The sequence below is a fragment of the Tauraco erythrolophus genome, chromosome 2 (assembly GCF_009769465.1).
Source record: "Tauraco erythrolophus isolate bTauEry1 chromosome 2, bTauEry1.pri, whole genome shotgun sequence".
Taxonomy (NCBI): domain Eukaryota; kingdom Metazoa; phylum Chordata; class Aves; order Musophagiformes; family Musophagidae; genus Tauraco; species Tauraco erythrolophus.
Genome location: NC_141466.1, coordinates 122368129 through 122395563, shown reverse-complemented (window position 1 = coordinate 122395563; position 27435 = coordinate 122368129). Strand labels below are relative to the sequence as shown.

Below are 27435 nucleotides of genomic sequence, written 5' to 3'. Positions count from 1 at the left end.
CTCCGAATAACACTGCTCTACACAGGGTACAAATAAATAGCAACCGATCCTTCCTTAAAAAGCTTACAGTGGGAACGTGAAATGTGGGAGACTGGCATCCAGCTCCTGTTTTTTGTGGCCCACACTTCTTGGTTTTGGTACGGAGAGCTGTTGTGCTGCTGTCATGCAGTGCTAAGGCACATGTTGAGGTGTGGGATGCCAGTAATATTTCGTGTCCTCTGCCCTTGGCAAAGAAAAGGTTCACCACTACTGACCCATCGTCTGAAAGGAAAAGGTGAAGGGAGATCCTGTTGGTGTGACACGAGTTGGTGCAGTCATCCAGAAGGAGCCAGGAGCAGAGCCAGGAATAATACCCAGGTGTCATCAGCTTCAGACATGTGCCCTGTGCTGTAGCAAAGCAGGTTTTTTGCAGCTTCTATGCTTTGTGGAGCTCAGTTCTCTTTTTTTTTTTTTTTTTTTTGGGTCCTTCTGCTTCTATTTATTTAGGTGTCTTCTCTATTTTAGGCTTTTATCGTCTTAAATATCTCATGGCTTCTAGTGACCTCTGACTGCATCTTAGTGATGTTATTAAGACTTAGTGGGTTTTCTCTCATCCTGTGGGGGAATATTTGGCCATTGCCAAAGAAATTGAGGTCAGAATCAGGGCCTCTTGAGTACCATGAGCCAAAATGTATGTATGTATGTGTTGAAGATACCAAAATACTCTTTTATTTAAAAACAAAAACAAACAAAATGCCCCAAACAACCCAAACCAAACAAGATTTGTGAAGTTAAAAAAGCTAGTATTTGGTTTGTGATGCAATGTGAGAACTAAGGTGTAAAACAAGGTTTTCTGTGGTGATGTAAAGGTAAAAGGTGCAGCCTTTTTGAGAGAATCTTTAAGCTATTTAACCTTTTTAAAGGAACACGCCAATCCTTTGCTGAAACTACTGATTTAATGGTTTTGGAAGCTAAGTGGCCCTCCTTCCTGTGCAAAGGAACATATCTGGTAGTAAAGTTTCTGAAGTCTCTAGGACTGGTGGTGGTGATGGTTGTTGCCTGGTATCAAGAGCCACAGCGAAAGAGGTACCAGTCAGATATGCAATGGGAAAATGCCCAGGAACAGGGCATCCTTCCAGCATTCCGCCGATGCAAGGAGGCTGTTTTAATTGCCCTTTGATTTGGAATATTTTTAATTTATTCTCTGTTTTCAGATATTGCAGTGCAAATTCTAGGGAAAGGTGGTTTCTGTCTTCACAGATTGGCAAATTTTTGTGGCATTCCTACCTTGGAAAGTCCAAAAGAGGAAAAAAAAAATTAAAAAATACCTCAGATATAGTCTTCTACTCTATCCCCTGCCATGTTCAAAATGAGATAGTCTTCTCTTGTTCAGAGTAAGAGCTGTGATAATCCATTTCCTTTGCTGTGATAATCCATTGCCCGAATGTCCTGGTAGCATAATTTGATTGTGGTGCTTGGACAGCTATCATATCACTCCTATAAAACAACAGTGTTTGAAATGTTATAATCCAAGAAATCCAGAGTTGAAGTGCTTACAGCAGTGACTAATTGCATGCCAGTGAGTATTACTGTATCTTCCTCATTTGTGTCCCTCCTTGGCCAAGACAGACTTGTAGATGAGTTCTTAACATATTATTTAACAAGATGGTAGTGTGCCGTGTTTAAATTACTTGTTGTTGTGGTTTTTTTTCTTCTCCCTCCCCGGTGTGGGGTTCAGACTTCCTTGTTAGTTTTACAGGAAAGCCACGGATCCAGATAACTTCTGGAGCTGTTGCAGCATGAGTGAGCAAACTGTAGGGCTTCTTTCAGGAGCTACAAAAGTAGCCTGTGCTCCTTACCCAGGAGAAGTTAAGAATCTTTATTATCTCTGAGGCTTTTATGTTTTGTTTTGTTTTTTTTTCTTCTTCTGTTTGTTTGGGGTTTCTTTTATTTTATTTTTTTCTTTTTCCTTTCCCTTCAGAACCCTGATTCTGAAGGAGCTGGACCCAGCACATCTTACATCTTTCTATTTAGAAGAGGTGGGGTGGGAAGGAAGGTCTGTGTTGGACTGCAGATGTTCTCTCTAGCCCCTTCACTACCTCCAAGTCACATTTCTTCAACCTGCCAAATGGCAGAGGAAAAAATCCTGCTTGAATGCTTTTCCCTGGTTTCAATGAGAGATTAAGGAGAAATCCTTCTTTTACAAAGAGGGGAAGTGTAGGTGAATGCATCTAGCACCCTTCAGGAAAGGGTCACCACCACAGGAGTGCTGTTAAGAGAGGTTGCCAAATCCTCCCAGACTCTGCACCAGGCTGTTGCGAAAGGCTTCTGTGAAATGAAGAAGTTATATAGCCAGCGTGCGCATGCGTATTTCTGAAGGTTATGCTGGATTTCTGCCATGCCACAGAACTGATTAGAATAATTTATAATAAAAAGTGGGGCATGGATTTCAGAAATGGATAATGTGATGGGAGAAGGAAGGAAGTGAGTGGCAGGGAAGGCAAACTGAAGGTTTTCTCAGTCAGTGCAGTGATGTACCCCAAAGTGCAGATTTTTCTACTGCTGTCTGTAGGAAGAAGCTACCACCCTTGCTTTTGTTGTCAGAGATGACTGCTGCATGCTTGACTTAATATACACATTGCATGCTTACGCGTTGCTGTTTGTTTATTTACTTGCAGTAGGACTCGGGATATTCCAGGTACTTTCCAGGTGCTTACGGATAATCTCTGCTCCAAGGACTTCACAAATCTGCAAGAGGCCAGAGGAAAGTAAATAGGTGGGAATTTACAGGTTAGTACTGAGAAACAGAATGAGATTTATGGGACGCAAGGCCCTTGAGAGGAGTGCGAGTGTGTGGCAAAGGTGCTGTGCAGACGCGGTGGGGAGGAGGATACGTGCAGTGGCCTGCATGAAAGAAACGGGCACCGTGCAGACAAGTGCTCTGACGACTGAGCCTTCTGTCTGTTCTGCATTTATCAGCCATCTAGGCCTAGTAAATGTGTGCGTTTTGGTCCCTGGTGTGTCTGGAAAGAAAAGAGATCCTTCGCTTTGCTTCTGCATTACAAGTCAGTCCCTGGTCAGCTTAGAGCTCCCGACACCTGATCCATCTCTTGGATGCTTTCCCTTGTGTTTGTCATTGCATGATGTGACGGCTGTGTAAGTGGAGTTATTCTGTCATGTTCTGTGCAGAGAAATGCTGTGAAAATGAGAAAGCAGGGGAGTGAGGCATATGAGGTGTGCGTGTGCAATGTGAAGCTTGACAAGGCCGGTGAGAAGTAGCATTGGGGTTTTGCACACGCGTTCCATGGGACACAAAGTGTCATCGTCTTCGATTCAATTTTTGCTGCGATTAAGGCCCCTGAGCATGTCTGTAACACAAAACAGAAAACAAGAAGAAAATGTTTTCTCTTCAGCCGTCATTCTTGCATTGCTTATGTGCGTATGAATCATTCCTCCTCCATCTGGAAGGATGAGATGCAGAGCTCTTTTTGAAGGAGGTATCTAACGTACATCCTCATAGCAGCCAGCAATTGGCATGACAAAAGGGTTACAGATAGTGGCTGGCACTTTTCCCATCCATCCTGCCACTGGAAACATAATGCTTTTGCAATGTGCTTGTTCTTCAGGCACCAGCGTGCAGAACCAGTCCTCGGGACATGCAAACAGAGCAGTTGCATGTTGTTCGCTTTTGTTTGTGGTGCCTCCTCAGTGGCCCAAGAACTGGGAAGTGGGAGTAACAGTGATGAACTTGTTTTCTTTATTAGTGTGTGACATGGAGCGGATGGAAACAGTGGGGTACTCGTGGAACATCCTCAGGTGTGGGAAGATGAGCAGCAAGGCATCTAGCACTGCCCGCGTAACATCAAGTGTGGGAGAAGACCTCATTTTGCTTCTAACCTTGCTTTGCACAGGACAAGGCAAAGTTTGTTAGTATTGAGTGCACAAGGAAAAAAATCTAGTATTAAAAAAATGTTCTACGTTGTTCATGTAAACTGACTACTTTGAATATTCTGCCCTTCACTTGATTTGCAAGAAGACCAAGGCCCTGACTCAATTAACTTACTCTCAAGTGTTCCTGTGATATCACAAAAGAATTTTATTGCCCATCTTTTTGTAGAGGGGTCTTTAATGTGATGTCAGAATGGGCAGTAGAAAGAAGGGCCTTAACCTCAGTACTCTGCTTTAGCAAATCTGTTGTTATCCTACTGTGTTGCTGGGTATGACTGGAAACGTCCTCACCTTGCAGCAGTGACCAGCTCAATATGCAGTTCAAACTAAATGTAGAAGCTTGATGTTCTTCTGCTGAAGCTTTTTGAGGCACTCTTGAAACTCACCAAACACATGCCCATGGGACTGGGCATGCTGCTTCCTTCTTTTGAAGGACAAATGGAGATGAGGTAGAGGAGAGTCCAGGATACGCTGCCTGCCCCCATGGCCTTTGGTGCGTTTAATGAACTGGTGTTTGGGCCAGTTGTTCTCAGAGCTGGGACCAGTGGCCCTTTCTCCCTGGGGAGTGCCTGTGCAAACAGGAAGAGCCTCTCTGCTCCCCTTCCCTGCTCTGCACTTTAACCAGTGTCTGTTCTGCAAGGCAGGCTCATTTCTGCTGTAGGAGCTGCAAGTTGTCTTCATCGCACACAGGACAGTCTGGAGGTTTAGGGCACTGCTTCTGCAAGACCTCGGCCAACTTAGGTTGGGATGGGAATTGCAAGGAGGAAATCACGTCTGCCTCACCTGAGGGAGCTAAGTCCTGCACTGCTGGATGGAGGATACAGACCTGTGGCCACTACTGCTAGTGCCTGTATATGAAATGAGGAACTTTGGCTTTTTGAAGGACAGGTTCCTGTCTTAGTGTGAGGATGGAGGAACCTCCTTTCTGCTTCTTTGTGATGGGTGAGTTTAAGATGCAGCCCTGTTCTTAATGTCTCTTATAGCTGACTCTAGACAGTGACATGCTGAGCTCAGGGGTGCAAAGTACTGGCCTGTTCCATAGCATTCTTCGGGTTTGGAGGAAGGGAGATGGCCGATGGGGTCCGTAGGCTCTCTGCAGCAGAGTTCCTGTTCTGAGGTGAGAACAGCTGTGCCCCTTTCCTTTGGAGCTGCTGTGAGAGCAGGCAGGGACTGTGAAACCCTCCTGTGCTGCTAAAGCTGAACACTGTGTGAGAGAGACTGTACCTACTCCCTCCAAAGTACTTTTGGGAGGACAGTCTGGACGGACAGACGTGAATGGTGCTGTAGAAAAGCACTCTGCCCTGGAGAGTGAAACACTCCTGCGTGTTAGGGCTCAGTGCTGGACTTTGTGTTTGAGGAGAGTTTTTCTTTTACTAGGGCTCAACCTTCTGCTTTTCTCTTTCCTCTGATACATAGTAGCCTGGAGAAGACCCTTCAGGCAGGGATGCTTTGTTACTTTCTTTAGCTTCATGATTGCTGTTTATACTACAGTGTAATAAACACGATTAACATTTCTGGCGTATTTCAGAGTGTGTGCTTGTGTGTGAGATTTGGATGCATTAACTCTGCCATCTTTCTTACCTGTGCCTGAGATACTATCTGCTTATGATCTTTCCAGATACACAACAGCTATGGAAAGGAAGTAACACTCCCCATGTTCTTGGAAACGTTTCAGTAGCTTGACTTTGGTAAGCAGTACAGTGGTGATAAGGATGAGGGGTGATACGTACAGCTTGAATACTGGCTCCTGGATCCTGCAGAGCACGGTCAGCAAGCAGAGGCTGTTCATGTTGCACACTTCACCTGCAGTGTCCAGTTGCAATATGCTCCATGTATATAAATTCAGCTCTGCTTTTCTGCATGTGACAGGTCAGAGTTCAAAGTCTAGGGACCCCTGAGGCGGAATAATTGTGTTTGTATGTGTAGACTCGGCAGGTGTATTTTCTCCTGTAACGTGTTCAATATCTTCCAGCTCGAGTCAGCTGTGGGTATTTCCACTTGCTGAGAGGCTGAAGACCAGGTTCTCGTGGCCTAGATTCCACATAAGGCCCTGTGCTTGAAGGCTGGCAGTCAGCTGGAAGGAAATAAGAGATACAGGGACTTAAGAGCAATTTAGCGCATGTGAATCTGGCTCCTTCTCTTCTGTGATACGAGCGTGCCATAAGCATCTAATGTAGGAGGCCAGTAGTGAACAGGCCAGGCCAGTGACCATATTTTCACTTCCTGAAGTGTTTCTAGATTTATTGAACTGGACTCTCTACCTCTAACCCAGGTCCAATTTGAATTCTCAAGCCAGTCCCATCAGTGTTAGGCAGAGCGAAGAACCTGGTCCAAGCAGTGCTGCTCATTCTTGGAAAGGTCCTGACATCTCACAGCATTTACCTTCTGGAGGGTAACTGGAAGAGTTGGGGAGAGACCTGGGGCTATGCTGGTGCATGTGTTGTTTTCTGGCTGTGGGGTTTTTTGTTGCTGTTTTTGTGGGTTCTTTTGTTTTTCTCTCTTACAAACTTTAAAAGCTTGCATTGCACCTGTGGCCTAGAAGGACTTGGCAATGCTCTGTTACTCGTCAGCAGATAGAGCTGGTGTTGAATGAGGGAGACACTTAGGTTCTTGGACAAGGGGCACTGAGGATGCTTTGCAGCATTCCCAGTGCCCTTGGCTGTGGAGGAACTGAGCCCTCCCAGACTTGCTTGTGGCCATAAAGAGTGTGATCTCTCACTATGGTGGCCTTGGTAATCTCTGACTATCAATCATCTTCTTCTCGTTTGGAAGAACTTTGACTTAATAATAATGAGAGATACATCAGCTTGAGTAACTTCTGTTTGAAGATATTAAGCTCTGTGAATACTGAAGAATACAGTATCCTAAGCTTTTGAGCAGTTCTGACTGTAATGCAGTGCTGTTCTTGGAATGATTTGTTTCAACCATAGGGCCAGTTTAAATAGAGCGATTTAAGTATATGTTGCCGTTCCTCATACATCAAAAAGTTAAGTTCAGTGAATAATGAGTTATCATGAGGCACCACAATAAGATAAGAACTTGTCATAGCTTTGCAATAAATGGCAATGTCATTAAAAGAAAAAAGACTTTTTGTCTATAAGCTTTATTGGAAAAGCCCGAAATCTTGAGTGGAGATTTTTAGCATGCTGGCCAACTGGAATATATTGTAATAAAAGCAAATTTTTGCGTGCAGAGGATGTCCAAGATTTTGATTGCTGTATGAGCCACATGGCTGCAGGATATTTTCCTATGTGTGCCTTTTATGTAGATAAGTGACAGTACCTGATTTCTGGTCCTGGAGGGGCAATGTAGAACCTTATTATTGAACAGCTTTCCAAGATGCAGCAGTTGTCATTAAATCTCAGCAGTGGACAATGGAGCTGTATTTGGCAGGTGTGGACTTTTTTTTTTTTTACTTTTAATGACAATGACTTGCAGTTATGTCATGCTGTAGTTTTAAACTGTGCAAGGTGGTTTGACTCGTTTATGTTCTCATTCAGGTCTTTAATGCGCACACGGAAGAAACTGGTTTCTGGGATTGTTGATCGTATGGATCAGAGGTGGGGATGACCAGCCCTGGTGTACAGGGGTATTAGGTCCTCGCTCTTTCACTGAGTTTTGTAACAAAGCTCGAATTTCCCTGTCTGCAGAATATGGGTCCATCCTGCAGTTTATGAAGAATTTTAAGAGGAATGATGTGCAAGATCCATGCCACTTCGTGGTGCTTACTTTAACTTATTGCTTTTAGTAAGTAGAATCATCGTACTGCTGAGGTCTCGGTGATAGTTAGCAGGACACCGCGATCTGCCCATCTGCAACAGCTCTGCTGGAAAGGTCTAATCTGCAGGAGCCCTTGTTTGCTCTTAAGGATGAAATGCAATTGAGCATCTGGTGAAGCCTGCTGTATGGTAGAAATTAACTATAAATATATACCTGGGGATTTTTTTTAATCATTAGGCTTAAATTGATTATTTCCTACCAGTTGTGGGACTCCTAAAAACTCGTTTTTCTCCTTCTGTAAGAAAAATACCAGTTTAATGGGCAAATGCTATGCTATGGGTAAGATATGGAAACAATAATGCATGAGGAGTGGTGTGAGGAAAAAGACAGCTTCCTGCTCTGTGTTGTTTCTGATTTTTCTTTTTTTTTTTTCCTCCTTCCTAATTACATGGAGTTGGAAGAATGAGCTAGTAGGATATGAATGTTGCCATCCCATAATAAGAGCTGTGGTCATGGGTGCCATGCAAGTGTGAAGCTTCAAGAGACTATGATGTGAGGACAGACCAGGAATAATTCAACCCTGCACATGGCTTTCTCAGGTAGAAGGTAAGCTAAGGGAATGTCTACAAAGCTAGTGCCCAAAGCTGGAATTGTGCTTCTTGTTCCAGTTAAACCAATACATAAACCAGTTCACTTGATGTTCCCATTAATTTGGACTGCTTACCTTTCCAGTTTTTCCAGCTTGTGATTTGAGCAGAATGAGCAAGTAGGAAAAATGACAGTCTGGAACTGGCTTGACTTGTCTCTGTTTCTCTCTCTCCAGAAAGCCAGTTTCTTTTCTACCACCAAAATAGGGACTGGCTCCACAGCTATTGTTCAGGACACCTGAGACTCCACAGTAAAATCATCTGCTACTGCCTAGAAAAGGGACAGAAAAGGAGAAGTTGCAATCCTTTGCCAGCTCCTTCTGTGCCTCTCTACCTACTAAGGCTTTTCTCCACTGTACAAATGGTGTAGCAGCTGCAGCTTGAAAATCACTGGGGCTTTCCCCTTACCCTGGGGTGTTTAACTGCATCCAGCCCTGGCACCTTGACAAGCACAGGCAGCAGAAGCAGTGCGTGGGGCCAGTGTCACGTCTGTGCCGAGCGTGCTGCCTCTGACGGCCGTGCTCTGCCTCTGTCTCCTTCCAGCATGGCCACAGCGCATGAAGCGTGCGGCTCTGTGGAAATACAAGTCACGCTGTACTTCTGACTGGAGGCCTTCAGGCCTGCCATAACCTTGAGCCTCTTGCCCCTGAAGATACTAGCATGAATAAAAGCCTTTCCTTTCTCACAGAACCAAACACTTGGCTTGCTGAGGGATCTCTGGGACTGGCCAGAGTGGATTTTCCCACTGTGTGTGTATGTAAGAGGAGGCATGGTAGGGAAAAGGAGAATGGGTACTTGGTACAATGTTTAATTTGATTGTGTAACTCCACTGCAGCGTGCTCATGACGTGTGTTTCTGACTTAACCAAGAACCACTGAAGGTGCAAAACCCCTCCGTGTCCTCCCTGTTCCAGGAAGTCCTGACAAGCTTCTGGCTAAGCAGTCAACAAGTCCACAAAGTCCCTTTGGTGTTTTGATGCCTGTGGAAAGAGAAGTTGGCAGTGGGAATAATTTTCTGGCTTGTGTTGCTGCCTGTGACAAAAAAAAGTCAGCTTTCTTGACCTGGAACGACGCTGAGGCTGTGTGCAGGCTGGATAATGCGGCCAGTGGTCTTTCCCTTGTGCCTTGAGTCTTTTGAAAAAGATTTCCTTGGACGCTAACCTTCCATGGGATCTTCTGGTTGAATTCAGAGGCTCGTAGCTGAGATCTGAGATCTGCTTTCTGCTCAGGCTTACTTTGCTATCAATTTTCACACAGCTCTGCATGGGATTTGTGTAGGTTTTAGTGTGCTGTATTCTCACTCATCACTGAGGGCTCCATGCTTTTGTATGCTGCCTGTGTATCAGTGGATACAGCTGGTATGCTCCCCTACCAAAAGTGTTTCTTTTGTTTCCTTGATATTGCTAGAAGCCATTCTCAAGTACGTTCTGCCAGACAAAATAAAACAAAACCTGTGAATCTCGAAAACTTGGAATCTTGAAGAAGACCAAGTAGGGAAGTTGTATCTTTGGCAGCACCAAGGCCCTCTGACACAAAAGATCACAGCAGTGATCCATGTCTCTTGAGACTTTAGAGATCAGGGACTGGATTTCTCAGCTGAAAGCTACCAACCTCTGACCATAAGAAAGGAGGAGGGGAAAAAAAAAAAAGACAGGCATACGAGTTGGTTTAGTTGGGAGAAGGGATATGCTGCAAACTTGTAACTGAATTAACTGAGTTTATGATCAAAACTCTTACAGCAATTGGCTGTGATCTACTGTCATGTTCACACATGGTACTGGGGTGGGTTTTTTGTTTGCTGCTGGCTTGCCTATTAGTCTTGTGTGTGTACGAAGAGGAGGGAATTGCGTGTCAGGTGGGAAGAGGCAGGAAGCAATCTCCTACATGTGCACCTAAGGGACTGACGTTCAGTGACCAGAGTTGGGAGTAAACCATGTCTTAGACCAGGAAAAAATAAACTGAGTAAATGAAGCAGCTGAGTTATTTGGTGTGTGGAACAGAGTCTGGCAGAGGAGATGCTGGCTGCAGCATTGCACGTCTTCCTGGCCTGAGCAATGTTGTGTCAGAGAATTGGAGAGGCTGAAATTCTGTGTTGGTTCTGAATCTGGCATATGTGATAATGGAGATTTACCGTAGGCTCCAGCGGGAGAAATGGAGACGATTGCAAACTCCCAGAAGGTCATTTGAATGCTATGTGTACTTGTGTGAGGAATACCACCTGAGAAAGGGGTATTCCTCCTTCTTTAGAAGGAACTGGAGATCAGCTGAGACCATTTGCTCTAGCATTACATAGTAGTGTAAAACTCAGTCATGGGATTTTTTTTTTGTATAGTTAGCAAATTGTGGATAGAAGTGATTAGAGTCGTGATTAACTGTATTGCTTTTGATTTTGTGGCTGAACCAAAAATGTGGGTTGCTTTGAACTGAAAGATGAAATTATTTTTTTTGTTAACATGAAAAATTAAGATTTTTTTTTTTATATTCCTAAACCCAAGTATTTTGGATTGTCCTTTAGGTTGAAGTGTAAGTGATCAAAGTTTTCCAGTTTTAGAGAAACGGGAATCTTAAGGGCTATTCATTGAATTCAGATTGACTTCAGTCCTCCTGAATCCACATTTTGCTGAGGATAACATGGGACAGATTCCCCTGCAGAGGGAAAGGGAGCTGTAGTCCCCCCAGCTGCTCACTGTGCTAGCAGCTAGAATCCCTTCTGTATTGTGGGGGTGTAATCACAACTGTTCAGCTCCTTTATTCAGAGCAGTGCTGTGCACACCCTTGGAATAGTTCTCCAAACCAAAAAACATCCCAGCATCTGTAACAGACAGATAAAACTGATAGCCAGTCATGGTGAGAAATAGAGCTGTGTTCTCCCAAGGAGCAGCACGCATGTGGAAGGCAAGTGAAAATGATTCCCTCATGAAAAAGCAGTAAAAGAGCTGAAGAGCACAGCTAAACAAAGGTCAAGCTGTGTAGACTGAATGCAGGCAGAGGCTAAACCCATTTGCAATACATACAGAGAGTGCAGCATAAACTGAAGGTGGCCAGCCCAAGGAATATTGCCATGCATAGATAATACATGTATATGCAGATAATATATGCAATCATGCATTCCGAAAGCCTGTCATCAGAAAAAATTGCAAAGCACAGAACACGCACAGGAGTTCAAAAAGACGTAGCTGGAGAACATAATACCAAGATCACCAGAGAAGTGGTGTTCCTCGGGGGTCACTTTGTTTAAAGCAACCCCTTAGGGCTCTACAGAGCATTGGCAAGCAAATTCACAGAAAGTGAATTTTCAAATAGGTGCTGGAGCTAGGTACAATGAAATTTCAAGCACATGAATGCAGAAAGGGTTGGTGCCAGTTTTATGAAAGCAAAAAAATAAGCCCCCTCGGATTCACCTGCTGGGCACAAGATCTGCCCATGTGGCTAAGCCTATGTTGGCATGTCTATATAAAGTTCAATAATATTCAGTAATGCTTTGCTATGGAACAGAAAGTCTCAAGAGTCTGACTGGAAACACTCTGAAAATGCAGTTTTACAAATGTATGTGCCGAGCAGCGTTTTTAAAGAATACAAGAGGCATTTCAAGGAAGAGTGGATTAAGGAAGCTGTGTGAGATACTGATACAGGTCCTTGCATTCCAACAGTGTATATGATCCATGCTGTTGTCCTCCTTGTCCCTGAGGCATGAAGCAAAAGGTGAAAGTGTTAAAAATAAGTGTTGCTGATTCAATGTAGTTATCTATCAAGTTAGTAGCGTATGGTTCTGGTTTAAAGAAATAAGTGCTGTTTTGAACTGTTGTCTGTGTACAGGACATCTATCTGAATTGAGACCACCCTGAGAACTCTTTACCCCAGGGTGGTTACATGAGGAAGGTACAGAGATGAGAAGACTTCCAAAAGAGGAAATCATGTCTAGACTTCAAAATGCCAGTTCTCGGTTTTGTTTCAGGTGGTGATATCCTGTCTGCTATCTTTGAGCCTGCATGGAGGAGAAATAATTGACTGAGAGAGGAAACAGTAACATAAGGAGATGCCATGTATCATTTCAGAGTAAAAGTTCTCAAACTTTCCTGTTGAAAATTGTCACCAGCCCTCAAAATTTGTCACAGACTAGAAAGGCAGTGTATATTTTATTGTCTGTCAATTTAATACCACTGACCAGCAGTGATGTCAAGTGTTCTTGTAAAGGTGGTCTGCAAGGTCTTAACTAACTTGCATGCTGCAGCCAATATGCCTTCTTGATACATTTTATGTTCAAGGTTGAATATTTTGGTTTCTTTCATGTTTTAGCTGTCTTGGGGGTTAGGATGGATGTGCTGGTTTCCAGCTCTTTTTTTTTAACAAGTGACTTGATAAAAGTAAACATAGAACATTGGATCTAAGGAGTTAAGTTCACTATTTCTGGTAGTTCAAATTAAATTCTTTCAGTTTTGCTTATTTTCTGTGTGTACTGTGCCACTGATATTGAGAAGGAGGGATCTCAAACTCAGTAGTTCCCTAAACAAGGAGGAAAACAATAATTTATGTTGTTTGTGGTTAACCTACGGAGCAGTATTAGTGGTCTGTAAAACCTCTTTAGGTAGTTGACTCAATAGAAACTTTTGAGAAACTATTTAAACTTGAAGGAGAAGCTCCATGAGAAGATGGGATAAGACGGAGTTAAAATCATCAGGAGAGCGAGTTGGTGTGCATATGAAGATGCTCTTGTGATGCATTCGTGGGAAGTAAGAAGGCAGAGGAGTGTGTATTTAGGTGCTGAGGGGAAGAAGACAATAAGTGGAACCAAAAGTCTTCAGTACAGTTATTTCTTTCACTCAGATGACAGTGGTGGTCCATGCTTGGATGTGAATACTGGAAACTTCACTTGAGGTATAAATAGTTGCATTTTTGTATTCCTCAAATTCATATATGCTGGAATATTTTTTCAGGCAGAAACCATAGTGTAATACTTAAAACTTCAGATGGATCCTTACAGCCACTGAGATCATTATATTTGTAACGTATAAAAGTTGTGCTTGAAAACAGGACTTGATGCTGTCATGTATCTTCTGTCCCTTCCCGTCCGCACACATCCACTCACAAATAAAGTCTGCCCCTTTACAGGGAATAACTTAAGTGAACAAACATTACGAAAAAGTCAACTTCGGCTGGACTGGTTTTTTCTTCCTCTGGACTGTTAATATGTTTCAGCATCTTTTCAAATACCAAATTTTAATTAAGTAATTTTACTTAACACTGACCTGGGGCTTTCTTAGTCTTGGAAGAGGAAGGTGATGCAGTTACTCTGAAAACTTAAGTAGTCCTAGTAAAACGTAACTATTTCTTCTATGCTGTCAACTATTCAAATTTTCACCTCAGTCCTTTTATTGATGAGCAGACATTGTTGTTTTTTTCATTATTTGATTGTGTAAGCTTCTTTGTAGGGATTTTACAGGTACCCCAAGCTTTCTTTTACTGCACTATGTTTTCGTGATTATTTTCATCCATATTGTGATAATTCTTGCAAGAAAACTGTCGGTGTTTCCCCTCTCTCTGCTTTGCAGTTTCTCAGAGAAGGGTGGAGTGTTGCTTTTTTTCTGGTTGTTTTTACTTCTGGTATCACAGTGGAAAAGAAAAAGCAAGTTGCTTTTCCCCCACATTTGTGTGTGCCCACAAACGGACACACATGCTCCTTCTCTCCCACATGTGCGCGTGCATGCAAACACACACAAGGAGTTTGTTCTTGCTTGTGTGCAGCCAAAAGAGGCCGGACACTGCTGTCTTCAGCTCAGTGGAAATTGGCACCATCCCATCTCCAGTAAACAAAAGCCTGACGTCAGCTCACGCAGCGGTGATAGCAGTATAACTTGAGATTTTTTTATTTTTTTTTCAACTGGCCAAGCTGTTGAAAGGCTATCGCTGGGTTTGATAATCTCTGGCTGCACTTGAGAGGAATTGGTGCAAAGGTGGAGGGAGGAATGGTTGGTTAATGACAGAAATAATAGAGCAATTGCTGATAACTTCATACAGGGTGGAGAGGTGATTTTTAAGTCTTGCACCAAAGGGTATTTTGATTCCCACTTCGGTGGCTGCAGGCGTTCTCTCCAGTGTTATTCCAGGTTCTGAAATCCTGGCTGCTCTGTAGAATTCACATTTGTTCTGTGTTGGAAGTCGGAGAACAATTAAAGCGCCATATAACAGTCAATCAAGCAGATGATGAAATTTGACTTTTCTATTGTGTTGAATTAAGCACTTTGATTACGATTTTAATTCCTGATGTTTGCTTTATTCGGTTGTAGATATAGTTCAAAGAACTGGGCCTGGCAATGCTAAGGTTTTTACTAGTCTCTGTATATTCGTTTTCTATTACTGGGATATAAGGATATAAGTTGTTGAGGCCTCAAATTGCGACCACAACACCCAGAAAAGATTTACTTGAAAGATGCTTGGTTATTCATCATTATCAAATTAGGCTAGAACAAAGGTACCATTTTGTGGTGCTGGTTTCAGAAAAGTAGCTGTTTTCCTGCAATGCTCCAAACGCCTCGACTGCAAAGTTAGTGAAGCCTCTGTTGCGTTTCTGAAACAGAGCCACTGTGACTTAAATTTAATAACAGATGGTTCTCCTCATAACCCGACAGTTGAAAGAGACTTTTCTATTGTTCAGTACTACCACTGAAAACACATTTCCATTATGAACTTACAGTACTCTTATGCCAAAACCAACAGCTAAAAATGAATGGTTTGCTCTGGTAACAGGACAAAACAAACATGCAAATCGTTGTGTTGTGTGACAGAAAATCGGAATATTAACGTAAAAAATGTTGATAAGCCTACCAGAATAACTATTTGATGGGCTATTCTTGAATCAATGACACTTCCAAGCAAATATTTCAAGGATATAAAGAGCAGTGCATCGACTTCTGCTTTGTTTCTTGTACTGCTGCAGAGATAGCAAAAAGTTCATATTCCATCTAGGTCCCATCACGAGGGATTTACTGAGTTTTGTGAAATCCTGGAAGGGAATGTGAATAACTGCCAACATTAACATTTTCTAATGTATAAATTTTTACATCTGCTTTTAGGGTATATTCAGACTGGGTTAATCGTAAAATCTGCCGTAGTAGGGAGGGACAAGAATGTGAGAGGAAAAGAAAAATTGGACTTCTAGGATGGTGTTTGTCCTGTTAGTGGTTTTTGAGACTTTTGACCAAATCTGATGGAGATGCACAAGTCTCAAAGATTCACATCTTCTGTGAAAACGGGCAAGAAAGCGAGGATCTGTCTGAGCCCATACTTCTCAACAAATTTATAGAGATCAAAAGCAAGTGTGGGCTAGATCTGTGCATCTCGTTAAGAGAACGATCCAAGTGGGATTGCTGTTCGTGCAGAGGGGAAGGAAGAGGTGAACAGCACCTCTTTCAAAACCAGGAAAGTCCTGACTTGCAGTGAGTCTGACTGTCCTTGGAGGAGACTCGTGTGGCTGTTTGACATCCTACTCCCCAGAGGGGCTGGCATGTGGCAGGGCCTGACCATTCTTGATTTATGAGAAAAGCCCAGAACTGTTTTAGAAGAGACCAGGAGCTAAGCCGTCTCAGAAAGCTTGTAGTAGCACAAGGATTGACAGCTCAGGTAAGGAATTTGTTCAAGAGGAATTGGCTGGAGCAAAACTTTCCAAAATCTCAGGCTAAATAGCCAGATTGGCCGTCGGTGAGCTGACAACTGGCTGTGGGCAGAATTGGAGCTCCACTGCAGCGCAGGAGTTGTGTGAGGTGGGTGATGAGGCCCCTGGAGCCTCATCAATGTGGCGAGGTGACCTTTCCTCACATGCAGACTTCAGGGTCCGCGGGCAACTCCAGCATCACAACTGTGGCCTCACGCAAATATGAACTCACGAGTGTGCAGGAGAAAAGCAGGCCTCTTCAGTTGTCCTTCCCAGGCAGGTATGACAGACCAAGCAGTGTTACCTGTGTACAAAGTTTGGAGCAGGTTGCCTTAGGTCTGTTTATTATCTCTTTCCTTCTCCGTGGTCGGGTGTCAGGCTGCTAGACTGCTCTACAGCCTGCCTCCTTTTCTGAGGTCTGACTTGTGCCTGGGGAGGGTGAAACTGTGACTTGTACGACTGTGAAACTGTTAGAGTGGACTTAGCAGAGCAAGGATCTCATCACTTCAGCAGTACTGTGCGTGGCACAGGGCTTGTCACAACCCCCAGCAGAACTTCCCCTTCCAAAAACTGTGCTAGCAATTAGCAAAGGCAGTTAATCTCTCAGCTGCAGCCTTGCTAAAGATCTGTTATGCCATGAGTGGGAGGAGACGTGCAGTAGGAAAGTTCCTTTAGGTTCCTTTTTTTTTTTTTTTGCCTTCCTTTACTGTCTCTCATCTTGTCCAACCAGCCTGCTACTTCTCAAAGTAAGGAGATGAGCTGGTGGGAAAGGCCTGTGCACTTTGCCTCTACCTCCGAGTGGGTAGCATTTGCATTTGCTGCCAGTGGTAAGAGTTAGCCAGAACTGCTCACACTAGCCTTGACCTAAACCACAGAGACACGTTGCAGCATGTTTCTTCTTGCTGAGAACCTGCAGAATGGACGTTTGGATAGCTAGCCCTGCTTGGCTCTTCATATAACAAAGTTTACTGGGTGGCTGTTGAGGTTATGGTTCACTCTGTATTGAGTGAAGCATTAAGTTTAGCTTTAATGTGGCCAGGGTCCAATAATATGGAATTTTAACCAGTTGCAAAAAATCTTGAATTTGCTTTTGGTTTTATGGAGGCAGTCCTAAAATGGCTCCTGAATAGGCTGGTCTGTTATCAAGGTGTAGTTTTCGTGGTATGATTTTGCCTATGATTCTGAAAGGGAATTGTTCTTTCTCAAAGATTCAGAAAAATCTTGTGGTCAGCCCCTTCAAAGTGATGTTGCAAGGCTTCTAAAGAAATGATGCTGGGCACTTCTCTTTGCTCTCTGATTATCTTTTGATCCTTGCAGGTTGATGTTTTCAAGATTTCCATGTAACATAAGGGGCTAAAAACCAAAACAAAAAGAGTGAAGCTGAATCATAGAATGGTTTGGGTTGGAAGGGATCTGAAATATCATCTAATTCCAACCCCCCTGCCATGGGCAGGGACACCTTCCACTAGATCAGGTTGCTCAAAACCTCATCCAACCTGGCCTTGAACACTTCCAGGGATGGGGCAGCTGCAACTTCTCTGGGCAGCTTGTTCCAGTGCCTCACCACCCTCAGAGTGAAGAATTTCTTCCTTAGATCTAATCAAAATCCTCCCCTCTTTCAGTTTCAAGCCATTGCCCCATGTCCTATCACCACATGCCCTTGCAAAAAGTCCCTCTCCAGCTTTCTTGTAGTCCCCCTTCAGGTACTGGAAGGCTGCCAGAAGGTCTCCCCAGAGCCTTCTCTTCTCTGGGCTGAACAGGCCCAACTCTCTCAGCCTGTCTTCATAGGAGAGGTGCTCCAGCCCTCTGAGGTTCCTGCTTAATCACTTCTCAGTGCTTGGCAACACTGCATGCTCCTGCTGTTGCCCCTTCTATGCTTCTATAATGGTTACAACTTCACTGAATGGTAAAGAATGATGACAAGGATGGCTGCTCCCCATACTTGATTGCAACGTGAGGTGGGAGCTGCACAAAGAGCTCTAGGCAAGACTGGGAGAGGGAGGATTCTTAACCAGCATTTACCGCTGGAACTTTACTACTTTATAAGGCAAGAGCTGCTCCCTGACCTGTGCTGTGTCTGCTACAGCATGCACATCAGTGAATTTAATGATGTGGAGGACAGTCTGCAGTAGATGTTGGGATTTGGGGTTTTCTTGTTTAAGACATTCCTATGAAGTGAAGGAGCAGAATTACTCGGCAACTCGCATTGACTCTGTCTAAGCTCAGAAATCTAAGAGCAATTCCCAGGTTTGGTTTCATACCTTCACCATGTCCTCGCAGCTTGCTGGCATAAAGTCTGGGTTTCTAACTGAAGGGGGGGACCAGCAAGGCCAAAAAGGAAGGGAGCCATAGTGATCTTGCTTCATAGCCTAGAGAATACCCACCATGACCTGCTCCTTCCTTTGTTTTTTTTCTCTTTAATTATTATTACTGCTGCCCCAGTGAGCAAAGGGTCCTATGGAGCATGTGGTGCCTTCACATCCTCTCACTTGCTCATGTCTCACTGAATGGAAGACCAGTCCTACCTAGAGGGATCTCAAAGTTCCTCACAGCCTTTTTCTCAGCCTGGAAAGGTTCTTCTCCTTGTTTGGCCTTTTTAAGGGTAGCATCAAGCATACATAACTTACTGATTTCTTCTTGTTGGCAATGCTATGAAAGCCCAACAAGGAGGAAGAAATCAAGAAAACCAGAGCAGAGGGTGGAGTAAACTGATGAGCAGGAGGAATCAGACTTTTATGGATCCACACAGAGCAAAAAAGGGAATTGTGTGCTATTTGGACAGTCAGGTAGAGTACACAGCCCTCTGTTCAGCTCCATAGTACTGCTGCTCCCCGTCAAGACCTCCCCAGTTTTACCTGTGCAAATATCTTGTGGATTTTTTTCACCCTGAATAAAACATGGTGATTAAAACAAACAAAAAAGGTCTTGCAACTGGAATGCCCATTTCTACTACTAAAAACTCAACAAGGGTCGACCAACGGATGTCATCTACCTGGACTTGTGCAAAGCTTTTGACACTGTCCCGCACAACATTCTTCTCTCTAAACTAGAGAGGCATGGGTTTGATGGATGGACCACTCGGTGGATAAGGAATTGGCTCAATGGCCGTACTCAGAGAGTAGTGGTCAACGGCTCGATGTCCATGTGGAGACCGGTCACGAGTGGCGTCCCTCAGGGGTCCGTGTTGGGCCCGGCCCTCTTCAACATCTTTGTCGGTGACGTGGACAGTGGCATGGAGTGCACCCTCAGCAAGTTCGCCGATGACACCAAGCTGTGTGGTGCCGTCGACACGCTGGAAGGGAGGGATGCCATCCAGAGGGACCTCGACAGGCTGGAGAGGTGGGCCCGTACCAACCTCATGAAGTTTAACCAGGCCAAGTGCAAGGTCCTACATCTGGGTCATGGCAATCCCAGGCACAAATACAGACTGGGCGGAGAATGGATCGTGACCAGCCCTGAGGAGAAGGACTTGGGAGTACTGGTGGACGAGAAGCTCAATATGAGCCGGCAATGTGCTCTTGCGGCCCAGAAGGCCAACCGCATCCTGGGCTGCATCAAGAGGAGCGTGGCCAGCAGGTCAAGGGAGGTGATTCTCCCCCTCTACTCTGCCCTCGTGAGACCTCACTTGGAGTATTGCGTCCAGTTCTGGAGTCCCCAACATAAGAAGGACATGGACCAGTTGGAGAGGGTCCAGAGGAGGGCCACGAAGATGATAAGAGGGCTGGAGCACCTTTCCTATGAGGACAGGCTGAAAGAGTTGGGGCTGTTCAGCCTGGAGAAGAGGAGGCTCCGGGGTGACCTTATAGCGGTCTTCCAGTACCTCAAGGGGGCCTACAAGAAAGATGGGGAGAGGCTGTTCAGGAGGGCCAGTTGTGATAGGACAAGGGGTAATGGTTTTAAAATAGAGGGAGGTAGATTCAGGTTGGATATTAGGAAAAAATTTTTTACCGTGAGAGTTGTAGAACACTGGAACAGGTTGCCCAGAGAGGTGGTGGATGCTCCATCCCTGGAGACGTTCAAGGCCCGGTTGGATGAGGCCCTGAGCAACCTGATCTAGTTGGAGATATCCCTGTTCCTTGCAGGGGGGTTGGACTAGATGACCTTTGAAGGTCCCTTCCAGCCCTAACGATTCTATGATTCTATGATTCTCATTAGTACAATAATGTGTTGATTAAAATGGCTGAAGACTTTCTTTAATTAAAATACCAATTTTATTTTTCTTTCTGGTGGCAATAACAGTCAAGCAATGGCATGACAACAAAGGCAGCTTTGAATGAGTAGCAGTCCTGAAGGGTGCCATCCCGCTCCCTCCCCTCAGCCCCATGTCCCAATTCTTGATGAAGAAAACAAGTTGCTGCCTCTTCAAGATTTTTTTTCTATCCTTTCTGTTGGTGACAGGCGTAAAGTGTTAGTAACATCTGCTGGCCTTCCTCCTGCAGCGCTGGACTCAGGCAGGGCTGCACGGAGGAGCCGGGAGCCATGGATGCCCTGTGCCAAGCACCCAGTGTGGCTTCGCCAGCCAAAGCCTTCAGCAGAACTGCGTCTCCGATAGCAGTGGCACAGGCTTGGCGCGACTGGCAGGGCTCTGCTTATCTCCTGGTAGTTTCTTAGGCTCTAACTCTCACAAGCGGCAGGTTTTTCTCTTTTTTTTTTTTTCTTTTTTGAATAATGAATGTTATTTTAAGCAAAATAGCCGAGGGGGATAAACAGATCAACATGTGAATCTGAAAACATTTTCTATTCTCTTTGACTTAGAAAGTTACTATAAGTGACAGATGTTACAGAGAACGCTTTTCTTTCACAATCCATTCTTTAACCTGTTTCTGCATTTCAACAGTGTTTTGTGAGTCACTACTTTTTCATTTTTTCTTTGCTCTGTCAGGTTTCCTTGATGGTGGCAGTATTTTCCAGAGCATCTGGGAGGGAAAGCATATCCGTATGTATTTTAACTGAGACATGGCATCTGTAAAGTCACAAGAAAATAAGCAGACTGTGAAGACAGATGCAGACCCTGCTTTATTTATTTTGTAGCTGTTTGCTCCAGAGTTGGCTAGGTTTCACTTTGGGTGGAAGGGACAAAAAGTATTTTGGTTTGTTTTGCTTTTTTCAAGTAAGGCATAGGTTTCTCTGCTGCCTCCTAAGACTGGTTGGTTTACTTACAATTTTTTAATCAAATTAAAAAAAACCCACAACCTAAAGGAGTATATGATGATTTGGTCTATTTCATGTCACACGTGAAGTCAACAGGAAAAAAAACCCGATGTCATCTACGAGTAAAATTTCTCAGACTTGTCAACTAACAAGTAGTTAAAACTCTTAGGTTGTACGGTGCGTGTGATATACAGAGGAAAAATAGGCAGTAATGCAATGCTGTGCTTCAGATCCATTTTGGGGGGGAGGAGGGTGGGTAGTTCCTGAGGTTTTTTACGTGTAATTTCCTGGTGTGAGAGGTCTTAAGGACTCTTGTAATGATTGAGCTAGAGATTTTCTTCTAACAACATCAAGAGGCAGCCTGAAGTCGTACTATCCTATACTTCACTCAACTCAGCCTTATACAATAATCCAGTTGTTTCTTCCTTCTAAGTACACACCGAATGTGCGCGGCGATGATCCAGAGTCGGTAGGCAGCTGCAACAGAAAGGACTTTTGTGGTTTGCTTTTTCTTTCTCTTCCTGTCCCCTCCATTTTCATATATGTTTTTTAGAAGGCTGAGTTTCTGATGGACTACTTATTGCAAGATCAGTGGAAAGTGAAACTGTGTTTTGGGGCTTGATCCTTTTGATTTTTCATACAATGCTCTATCAAAGGCACTGTTTTTAATATTAAAAACAACCCAGTGGACTGAGAAATTAAAAATGTCAATTGATAAAAATGAAAATCTGAACTTTATCTGTAGGAAATGTTGATGAGAGAAGCTGAGTGAGTCGTCCCCCCCCACCCCCTGCCTCCCCCCCGAATGCCAAAAGTAGTCACTTTGCATCATTTAGGAGTAACCCTGAAGTACCTCTAGTAGCTGAAAGTGAAAAGATTAGAAATCAAGTTGAGGAAGCATTTGAAGAGCAACTGTACTATCTAAATGTTCAATACTGTGTCCCTCAGGAAGTCCTGTTATTAAAGCTGCGTGACTATGAAATCACCTTGACTCTAAGGGGTAGATACTTGAGAGTTTTGGGGATTTTCCTCATCTGACTCTTGCAGCTTCCTTTCGTTGCAATGATTACAAAGTTCTTTGCAAAACATGTCCCTCAGGGTTTATATCGTCAAATTGACAGGGGTGACAGGAATTACCATGTGTACTCTAGATGTATAAACCCAATCATGTTACTAACTGATCCTAAATGTTCCTGTAAACTTTTTCCAAAGGGTTTTAGAGCTTGTTCACAAATAAATTCTGAAGAAGAGTTTCTGTGCTTTTTCAGACGCCTTTTTCCCCGTGTTGCACTAATGAGACTAACAAAAAAACAACTCAACGGTGCATGCTTCTAATAGACTTAATCCCAGAAGATCCCAACACATTTTGGAAACGGTATATACTTGAACACAGGAAGTGCTCCTCTCTCCTCTGCCATAGCCTGGCTTGGGGTGGAACGCAGCAGCTGTTTGACAGCACGGCAGCATGTGTGGCATTGAGACAAGAAGCAGGAGAACTCCACTGTGTCCTGTAGAAACTGTGAAGAATTTAAGGTAACCCAAAATGGAAGCTGATCAGGACATGAGGGTTTAACATTTGGCTGATTTAGAAGTTTCATTTCTCTGCAAAGTACATACTGTCGGTTTGGTGGTGTGTTTTGTTTTGTTTTTTTTTTTTCCCAGAAGTAGAAAAGCTGTTTGTCTTTTGGTTCAACTTTACTTACTCCAAGGTCGGTTATAGGGCAGTTAGCAAGCCAAGGCAAAGGGTATGCAAGGCGATGTACAAGGTGCTCTGCCTTATCCCCTCCTGTATGGATAATGTGGTGGTATCTGCTTTGAAAGTGGAGATACCCTTATGCAACACAGATATCTTATGCCTCCTTCGATATCTACACAGAGAGTTGTTAGGCTGTGAGATACCGTGCTGCAGATACGCAGCTGGGTGACTGCAGAGCAGCTTCCCTGGGGGTAGGCAGTCCATGAGAGAGAAGAGCAGTGCTGCTACATCACTACCAGTTCTAGTATCTGCAGCACTTGAATTTTTCCCTGGGGGCCTCTCCTTTGCTTATTGACCCAACCTGACCCTGCTTGCCTTGCAGGAACTGCCTAGATCACAGCTAAAGGTGGTATGGCTGTAGGCATGAAAGTGTAAGGTCTGACACTGATTGTATCAATGAGCAGGAAGCCTTCTACTGCTCTGTGTGTTCTTAATGAATGCTGAAGCCAAAACATTCATGCATTTCTCTTTTCATCTATTATCAGTAGAGCATATTTAACAGTTGTTTGAAAACTACATGATTTAAAAAAAAAAAAGGCCAAACTCATTTAATTAAACCATTTTCGAAGCATCCGTCTTATTTGGGATGGGCACGAACATGGGCAGAATACACTCGTGGTTTCTGACAGGATTATTCAGCCTTAAACTGAAGTGACCTCATTCTGGAGGGATGCAAGGAGCTCAGGCTCTGAATCTTTTCTTGTCATGGTCGCTGATTATTTTTATACTGGTAGCAAGACTTTTGGTGGGTGATGTACCAAAAAGCTTGCAGGGACAAAAATTACTTATGAGTTTACCAAAGAGCTGTGTGTGTAGGTTCCAAGGAGAAGAGGATGTCTTTGGATTTTGGTTATTTCAGCTTGGACTTTGGTGTGTAGTTTCAGTCTGGTCCCTTGAGCTGCCACTCTCTGACAGTAAGTCCACATTTCAGCTTTTTTTCTGTTGATTTGATTTTTCATAATGAGTCAATTTTTTTTTTCTTAGTTATGATCAGAGAGTGCCAGTGGGTTTAGTAGGGCTGGTTTTGGGTTATAACACTAGGTATAATGTGGTCCATTGTGTTTACGTACACATGAGCACAGAAATATTTTTAGTGACAAGTGTTTCCACTTGAAGTGCAACCTCTTCTTAAAGCATTGGTTTTGTTTGGTTGTATATACCAAAAATGCTCTCTCTTCTGTTTTCCTCTTTCTGTTCCAGAAACTGACTGGTCAAGATCTGTTTGACTTCAGGTTTTCTTTTTCACAAATTTTCCATTACCTTAACATTTCCTGGGGTGAATTGAGCAAATTTCAGCAGTGATTTAAGTGAGCCTAGTATAGAAGTTAGGCACAAATGCCTAGTTAGATACAAAATTCAGTATCTGTGAATGATTTCAAGACTAAACCAAGCCAAACTGAGAAACTTTGCTTTCAGACCTGAAGACAACTCAAATTGCAAAGCAAAGCAGAAAGTAAGTCTGGTACTTATAATGCTGCTGAAGTTAGTGCAACTCTTGAAGCCACCAGCCATAAAAACATGCTGATTACTCCAAGAAGATGATAATGTTTTTGGACATCAGCTGAACAGTTGGTGTGAAACTGGGGCCCTGGGAAGTCAGCTGCTACTGACTGTAATGGAGTTGGTGTCACCTGCCGACCCTTTTTTTTTTTAAGGAGTTTAGGCTTGGTGCGTAAAGGAGGTAGAAGATATTTTCCTTCGCATAACTGGAGATATGAGTTGCCACTGCCCAGAGGCAAAGACTTGGGGTAATTAAGCAGGAGCACAGACACCTAAACAGAGAGAGAATTACCAATAACTAGACATATGAAATTAAACCAAACTGGTGATTCTAGTTTCAGGTAGTGACTGTACTGGTTTTGCATGGCAGAGACAGTGTATGCAGGGAGTGTTAGGTTATAGTGCCAGCAATAGCTTTCCAAGTACCACTCAGACAGCCACAATTGATTGATTTTTTTGCTCCTCTAGTTTTGACTTCTTTTGATCAGTGGGGAAACACAGATTCCTTTAGCCAAGGGACCAAACCCCACTGTCTTGCAGTTGCGAGAAAAGCCTGGCTCTCTCCAAACTGCACAGTGCATTGTATCATGTGTGACTCATGGCCTAATTAAACAGTCTCAAAAAGAATACAGTCCCAGCGTGAGCTGCGTTTTTACTAAGCTTATCCAAGTATTTTCTGTCTCTTGGAAAGCCAGATACATGGTGTTAAATCATCTGCCTGCCTGACATCAGATTGCCAAACCGTAAGCGCTATCTGTCATGAGCGTGCAGGACTGGATTGTCCTGTGAGCATGCTGGATGGCTGCCTAGGATGGCTGGTTTGGAAGGGGAAACTTCTAGGGCTTATCAACAAGTACGCGCACTGAAGTGTTAATCGGGTCCTCACTTCTTAGATGTGCATGTCTATGTAAGAGAAAAATCAGCTATGGAAAGTAAACCTTCTGGTTTTGTGCTAGTACAATGGAGGAAGGAAGCAGCAAAATGTGTTACGCTTAGCTGAAGTGTATGTAAGGAGGCTCAGCCCTGTGTTTTCAGTGAATAACTGCTTGGTAATGAAGTAATGAAAAATGCTCCATTTTTTGGGGCACTGTGCGTGTGAAATACAACATGTTGGCATACTGTAGTCTTAGTGCCTTTTTTTTAATTGAATATGGTCCTTGCTGAAAAGCCAGACCTACTATAGGTGCAAGTTCCATCTGTGACCCTCTTGCTTCTAACCTGGTTGAGCTCTTAGATCTGCCAACTCGTAGTCTGAGTCTCTGCCTGCAGCGCAGAGCTGTTGGTGCGTCTCGCGCTCCTGTTCGTTCATCAAAAACCAGTCCGGTGCCAACAGAAGTATCTTTCCAGGCTGAGTCGCTCTTAAATGAAACACCTAATTTTTATTGTTTTTTACCTAATGTTTTATGACTACAAACTCTTATGAGAATATCAATGACTTCAGAGACTTCCGTCCCTCTGAATTATCCACTTTTTGGATGTGTTTGCTTTAACTCTTGCCGGTGTTATACCTACTTCCATCTTTTCTCTGCTGCCCCAAATTTGTCATCATGATGCTACGCTAATACCTTTTTTGACTTTAAAAGCTGGCTTGTGTTGTTTTTCATTTGGGTTTACTGGTTTCTTCAGAGGGGAAAATTTTTTCATTAATATTTAACCTCCCCAATAGTGAAGGTGCTTTGCAGAAAAACTTTTTTAAAATCCTCCTAAAACAGGTGTCTTCCAGTGGTCTGGAATACAGGAGAGGAGGGCAGGGGGTATGAAGGATGGGAGGGCAACTCAGGAGACCTGAGTTGAGTGCTCAGCCCTTAAACATTCCCTTTGCTGTGTTGCATTTGCTATTCCCTTTGCTCTGTTTCATTTCTGATGATTATATTTCCTTTTCCCATCCCTCTGACTTACCTGTTTAGCTTCTAAGATGTGTGGCACAGAACTGCATGTCCAGGCATGGATGTATGGGCAGAGCAGGACCCCAGTGAATTCCCCAGCTTGGGGAGAGGACAGCAGTGACAGCGTTACCATCCTGCAGCTGCTGCGATTATATTCCCATCTTGGGAGCTCCTGTATTTGAGGTTGCTTGTCTCTAGGTAACTCCTCAGTCTAAGAACAAGAAAACTACACTCCTCTGCAAGTTGCTGCAGCACGTACAACCAGAAGCATCCAACCATATCCAGCCCTCTCCTTCCTCGAGGCTCTGTGATCGCTTCGGCCCGTATTACACACACAGTCTGAAGAGGTGCAGTGCTGGTTATCTGGGAGCCCCAAACTCTGTTAACCAGACCCACCGAGGTGACTTTGCTGTCACCCCTTTTCTGGTGAGGTTTAGGGGATTTGCTGGCCTGTCTGCAGGTGTTAAAAGGCTTTGCTGCTCCACTTCTGTCTCGACAGATTTCCCCCTGAAAGCATCGGAGCACTGCAGCTGCAGCTGGCTCAGGATGGCGTTGCCTAATCCGCGTGCTGCTGGGAAGCCTCCTGCTTTTGCCATCTCCTGGAGAACTACCCCTGTAATAGTTGTCGGTGGTATCTGACTTACAGCTGCAGGATGCTTTCTTTTTTCTCCCTTCCTGCTGCATCCTTCTTACCTTTATTCAGTAACTGGCGAGTAGGTGCTTTCTGTAGTTGGTGCTTTCCTCCCCGTTCCCCGCTATCAAGCGCACATCACATGATAGCGGGCCTCACCCAGACCCAAGCGGCTGCCTATGGCAGCGTGTCGTCAGCTGGCACCGTTCCCAATTCTCCAGAGCTGGCAACTGTCCTCTTTTCTTTGAGCTCCGATAACGGGAACAGATTAGTGGTGGGAGCAGCCGGAGCACTGCTTTATGGGGCTTTGCTCCTGTATACCTCCGGTTTTCCACAAATCTTGCCAAGTGAGTTTCCTGATCGTGGGCTATGTCATTTGCTATTCTCCCCTTCCCTGCCCCCACCCATTTCCTGACATCACTTTTATTTTAAATCCTTCTGTAGCAGTGGTCCACTTCTGCTGGAGCACTCCACCCAGGACTTCCGAATGCAGTAAATCTTGCTGATTGGGGGACTCATACGGTGTAGGGAGCTAGGAAAACTACAAAGCTTTGTTGAGCTTAGGAAAGA

At 44.0% G+C, this 27435-nt stretch overlaps 1 protein-coding gene across 4 annotated transcripts in view; it reads left to right on the top strand.

Moving 5' to 3' along the window:
- The window catches only part of SERTAD2 (SERTA domain containing 2), an 83926-nt gene that overhangs the window by 5875 nt on the left and 50616 nt on the right, over window positions 1–27435 (top strand). The window contains exon 2 of one of the 4 annotated variants that reach the window (XM_086631864.1): window positions 2658–2769. The exons of 2 other annotated variants lie outside the window; for them this stretch is intronic. The gene's annotated coding sequence lies outside the window, so the exon portion shown is untranslated. Of the gene's footprint in view, window positions 1–2605; window positions 2770–27435 lie in introns of those variants that run through there. One more of the 4 variants, XM_086631863.1, reaches the window with a different exon arrangement.